This window comes from Salmo trutta, chromosome 30 (assembly GCF_901001165.1).
Source record: "Salmo trutta chromosome 30, fSalTru1.1, whole genome shotgun sequence".
NCBI lineage: Eukaryota > Metazoa > Chordata > Actinopteri > Salmoniformes > Salmonidae > Salmo > Salmo trutta.
In genome coordinates this window covers 3,654,989-3,660,988 of record NC_042986.1, presented here as the reverse complement: position 1 = coordinate 3,660,988, position 6,000 = coordinate 3,654,989, and positions in this window count along the sequence as shown.

Here is a 6,000-nt window from a genome sequence, read left to right as displayed (position 1 = left end):
TCCTTCCCATGTTACACCTTGGAAAGAGGATGCTTGTAAAGCTACTGAAAGGGGCTCATTGGCGACGGGAAATAATAAAAGGGGACAGTGGGCAGCCTTGGCGTGTCCCACGTTCCAGGGCAAAATAATCAGAACGGGTGTCATTGGTACAGACACTGGCCTGGGGAGATGTATACAAGAGCTTGATCCATGAGCTAAATTTGTCCCCAAATCCACACTTTAAGAACAGCAAATAGGTACTCCCACTCAATTCTGTTGAATGCCTTCTCTGCGTATAGGGAGATTACCACCTCAGGGGAGTTTAGAATAAATCATGTTAAACAGCTTCCGAATGTTAAAAAAAGGAATATCTGTCCTTTATAAAGCCAGTTTGTTCCTGTGATATGAGTTCTGGTAAGACTACTTCCAGACGCCTCGCTATCACCTTCGCCTTTACATCCACATTAAGGAGACTGAAAGAAGAACAGGAAGTGGGGTCTTTCCCCTTCTTAAGAAGCACTATTGAAGCCTGTGTTAGGGTAGGTGGCAACGAGCCACGTTCAAGTGTGTCATTATACATAGCCCCTTTACTTTTATCTAAATTGGTATAACATTTCTTAGTTGGAAACCTATCACGCCCTGGAGCCTTGTTGCTCTGCATTGACTTGATAGACTGAATAACTTCTTCAAGGCTGAGAGGGGAATTAAGGTCATCTGCAGCTTCAGTCTCAACTGTGGGAGTCTCCAGTTCACCCAAAAATGTGGTCATATTGGCAGTATCTGATGGAAATTCAGATGTATACAGGGAGGAATAGAAAGATTTGAAGGTGTCATTGATCCCCCGTAGGGTCGGAAATCAAGCTATGAGAAGAATCTTCTAAGGCAGTTATAGTCAATGAACTAATCACTGATCATAATCTTGATGCTTAAGCCGGATTAATTTACTGTGTTACATCTAGACGTTCCGCTAGCGGAACACCTGCTCCAATATCCAAAGAAAGGCGTGGCGCAAATTACGAATTCCTCAAAAATCCCAAAACTTCAATTTTTCAAACATATGACTATTTTACACCATTTTAAAGACAAGATTCTCCTTTATCTAACCACACTGTCCAATTTCAAAAAGGCTTTACAGCGAAAGCAAAACATTAGATTATGTCAGCAGAGTACCCAGCCAGAAATAATCAGACACCCATTTTTCAAGCTAGCATATAATGTCACATAAATCCAAACCACAGCTAAATGCAGCACTAACCTTTGATGATCTTCATCAGATGACACGCCTAGGACATTATGTTATACAATACATGCATGTTTTGTTCAATCAAGTTCATATTTATATCAAAAACCAGCTTTTTACATTAGCATGTGACGTTCAGAACTAGCATTCCCACCGAACACTTCCTGTGAATTTACTAAATTACTCACGATAAACGTTCACAAAAAACATAACAATTATTTTAAGAATTATAGATACAGAACTCCTCTATGCACTCGCTATGTCCGATTTTAAAATAGCTTTTCGGTGAAAGCACATTTTGCAATATTCTAAGTAGATAGCCCGGCATCACAGGGCTAGCCATTTAGACACCCACCAAGTTTAACCCTCACCAAAGTCAGATTTACTATAAGAAAAATGTTATTACCTTTGCTGTTCTTCGTCAGAATGCACTCCCAGGACTTCTACTTCAATAACAAATGTTGGTTTGGTTCAAAATAATCCATAGTTATATCCAAATAGCGGCGTTTTGTTCGTGCGTTCAAGACACTATCCAAGGGTGACGAAGGGTTACGCGCCCGACGCGTTTCGTGACAAAAAAATGTCTAAATATTCCATTATCGTACTTCGAAGCATGTCAACCGCTGTTTAAAATCAATTTTTATGCCATTTTTCTCGTAAAAAAGCGATAATATTCCGACCGGGAATCTGTGTTTTAGTTCAAAGAGAGAGAAAGTAAAAACATGAGGTCGCCCCGTGCACGCGCCTCAGTCTGATGGTCCCCTGATAGACCACTTACCAAAGGCGCTAATGTTTTTCAGCCAGCGGCTGGAATTACATCATTCAGCTTTTTCCCGGGTTCTGAGAGCCTATGGGAGCCGTAGGAAGTGTCACGTTACAGCAAAGATCCTACGTTTTCAATAAACAGAGCCAAGAAGCTCAAGGAATGGTCAGAGAGGGTACTTCCTGTACAGAATCTTCTCAGGTTTTTGCCTGCCATATGAGTTCTGTTATACTCACAGACACCATTCAAACAGTTTTAGAAACTTTAGGGTGTTTTCTATCCAAAGCCAATAATTATATGCATATTCTAGTTTCTGGGCAGGAGTAATAATCAGATTAAATCGGGTACGTTTTTACCCTGTTATTATTGGTCATGGCTCCAGTGTGGCGCACAATGGGGTTACCTTGCAGTTCTCCAGCTGTATCCACTGAAATAGAGGTGGGAGCGCGAGGTTCAAGGTACGAGGGCTGGGGGCACGAGATAGGCCGCAGAGCCGTGCACAGAAGACGGACCTAGCCCATGGAGGAGGGGGACACACCCCCACCCAGCCCCACCCAGCCCCACTAGGTAGCACAGAGCAACACTTTAAGGGGCATTGCACTAATAATGGCGCTGACTAGGGAAACGTTCCCGCTGTTCTTAGTGCCAGTCTGCATGTTCAAACTAAAACAATGTAACTAATAAAGGTGTGAAAAATGCCCCTTAGAAATGAATATCAATGAATATGAATATATTAAATATCAAAGCATTAGACCTCTCACTAAAGACATCACTCAAAAGTTATACTTTAATCTGCACTGGATTTAACAAAAAAGGAAAACATGAAAAGCACATATTTGTAGGTGTGAAAGTCACACCTTCCAGTACTCCTCACCCCACCCCAAGACCGAGATCGAGTCATTGAAGACAGACCAGCAGAAAGAGAAACATTTTCCGAGAGAGAGAGAGAGTTGCTGAGACAGTTTTTGTAAAGTATTTAGTAGCTGGTTCTGTTGAGGTATGTTAATGTCAAAAGGACTGTTTTGATTATTGAAATTGTTTGTATTATTCTGCTTCATTTGTTCCCAGGGGGGAAGGGGAAGGCACCTTGGGAGTGCTTAGGCAAGAGGCCTGTGGGCATACATATACCTGGTTCCGTCCAGCCCCTTTTCCCCATATTACCGTGTGAAGGAATAAATTCCCTGTTAACGGTAAAATTCTCTGCCTTTGTCATCTTTACTCGCACCTACAATCACATACCTCTTTCACTCCACGGGGAGTTGAGTGTAGAAGGGTGTTGCGTTCCCTCCTCCAAGAGGCGTGCGTAACAATATTCTTGGTACCATTTGAAAGGAAACATTTTGACGTTTGTGGAAATGAATGTAGGAGAATAACACAATATATCTGGTAGAAGAAAATACAATGAAAAAAACAATAGTTTTTTTTTTTGTATTTTTGTTGTACCACCATCTCTGAAATGGAAGAGAAAGGTCACACATTCAGCCATAAAGCTGGATGTAATTTAGATGGTGTCCAAAAGAGGGCACTAGTGTATGTGCAAAGTTTCAGACTGATAACTTGAAGAATGAGCAAGCTTCATGACATTTAGTATGAAGTCACCCAGGTGTCCTTAATGATTTGTCCAAATGTACCCAAGTGGCCGAATTGGTAAATTGATACATTTTCATGAACAAAACTATAGAAAACATACAAAAATGCTATGCTAATAAAAAATACAAGTTTACACACTCCCAGGAATGTCAAACATTATGGATCATTAGCTTCCCTACATAAAATGTACTAACAGGAGACCCGACAAGAATGCTGACTCCAAACACGGTGAAATATTTGAAATGGGTGAAATATTTAAGATAAGGGCCAAGTTAGCAGCCAAAACTGTTCTAATGTCATAAGTGAACACACCACAAACACAAAGTTTAAAAAAAGAATAAGAAGTAAAATAAAATGTACACATTATTTACAATGACTGATCTTACAACACAAGAATGTGCTGCTGGTCCCAAGTCCCTTCCAGCGACACCAATTATTATTATTTTTTAATTAACCTTTATTGAACTAGGCAAGTCAGTACAAATTCTTATTTACAATGACGCCTACCCCGGCCAAACCTGGACGACGCTGGGCCAATTGTGCGCCTCCCTATGGGACTCCCAAAAATCACGGCCGGATGCGATTCAGCCTGGATTCAAACCAGGTACTGCAGTGTGTTAGACGACTGTGCCAGTCGGGTGCCCAATGTGTATTGCATGTTGACTTTGACATGTTGTGGCTTTCGGATTTACATTATAAAATAATATAAAGACTCGTATTTCACTTACCAGTCTAAGGTAACGTTAGCATCCTCTCCTTTAGCTGTTGTCTATTACATTTTTCTGCAAGAATATCGTTCAAAATCTGTATACTTGGACTTTGATTTCGCTTTTCCAGTATTAGTAGCCATATTGTAAGTTAAACATTTGCAAAACACATAGTTTTCATAACTCACAGATATGCGTAATGCGCTTCGCCATATTCTTGCATAAATGGCCAAAAGGAACTTGCCTCCTGGCGGGCAAGGTAAGTTAAACGATTGTGTGACGGATACAGGTTTCTGCATACTCACGTAAAGCACAGCTCATTGGCTATCTAGCTAGCTTGGTTTGAAGACGATTGGTGCTCATTTGACAAAGATACAGTCAATCACGTGAACACCGTGATGCCGTAGGTACCTTTCTAAAATGGCCTTCCTATTGGACATAACGAATTCCCGAACGATTTAGTAATGGCTGGATAACTGTTAGGGTGTCTGAGGAATAAATACCAATGTAATTTGACTGGTTGGAACAATGTTTAGCGGTAGATTTTCACAGATTTCTTTCTTTGCAAGTTGAACGAGTGGAAATACAAACTCTATCGTGCATACTATATGGACCTTTTTAGGATATGAAAAATGATTTTATCTAACAAAACGACACTACAACTACATGTTATCTTTGGAACCCTTAGGATGACAAATCAGAGCAAGATTTCAGAATGTAAGTAAATATTTCACCTTTAGATGTGAATGTATCAAACCTGTCACGGTGAAAAAAGTGTTTTGTTGATCTGCACTCTCCTCAAACAATAGCATGGCATTTTTTCGCTGTAACAGCTACAATAAATTGGGCAATCCAATTCGATTAACAAGAATTTAAGCTTTCAGCAGATATAAGACACTTATATGTACCAACATTTTTCCCCCGCTAAAATCTGCGTCCATGACACATTGGGCTACATGATTTACAACTGTCCCGTAGACGGGACACGATCCCGACGAAGTTGACAGAGTTAATGAGTACTTGAGGTCACTGAGAAAGTCTGGACATGGCCTGCTCTCCCTAGTGGAAGGAATTAGGCACTTTCCCATGTTTACTAGAGTATGTGCTGTAGGCTATGTTTACTTGTCAGACTGCACAGTAGCCTAATAAACAAATGCAGATGGCTTATATCTTCAAAATACTTTAAATGCTTTATTATCCAAATGTAAAAGCATATACTGTACAGTAATGTATTTCTTCATCTGCATCTTTATGCTTTCGTTAATACAATAATGATAAAAATACTCCCAAAATGCAGATGTTTATTTAGTTATGAGGCCATAATGAATTACTATGGGAATAAATATTACTGAATTACAGAAATATTCGAACAAAGTTGTCTAATGAGGGTAAACAAATTGTTGCTTACTGGAAAATACTCTTTCAAACACACACAGTCACGTTGTACAGCGCCATTATGGCTATTAGCAGGTAGCTGGACAATAGACTTGCCTAGAAGGAGGGTAGGGGGAGAATTCTATCGTCAAATGTATTTCTTAGTTAGGTTGGCTGTATCACATCCAGCAGTGATTGGTTGCAATATCAGTTTAATCCACCAGAAAAGACAAAACAAGTAATACAACAAAAAGTATTATTATTATTATTATGCATCACATCCGACCGCGATTGAAGTCCCATGGGGCGGCGAACAATTGGCTAGGTGTTTCTCTCCCTCTAAAAAC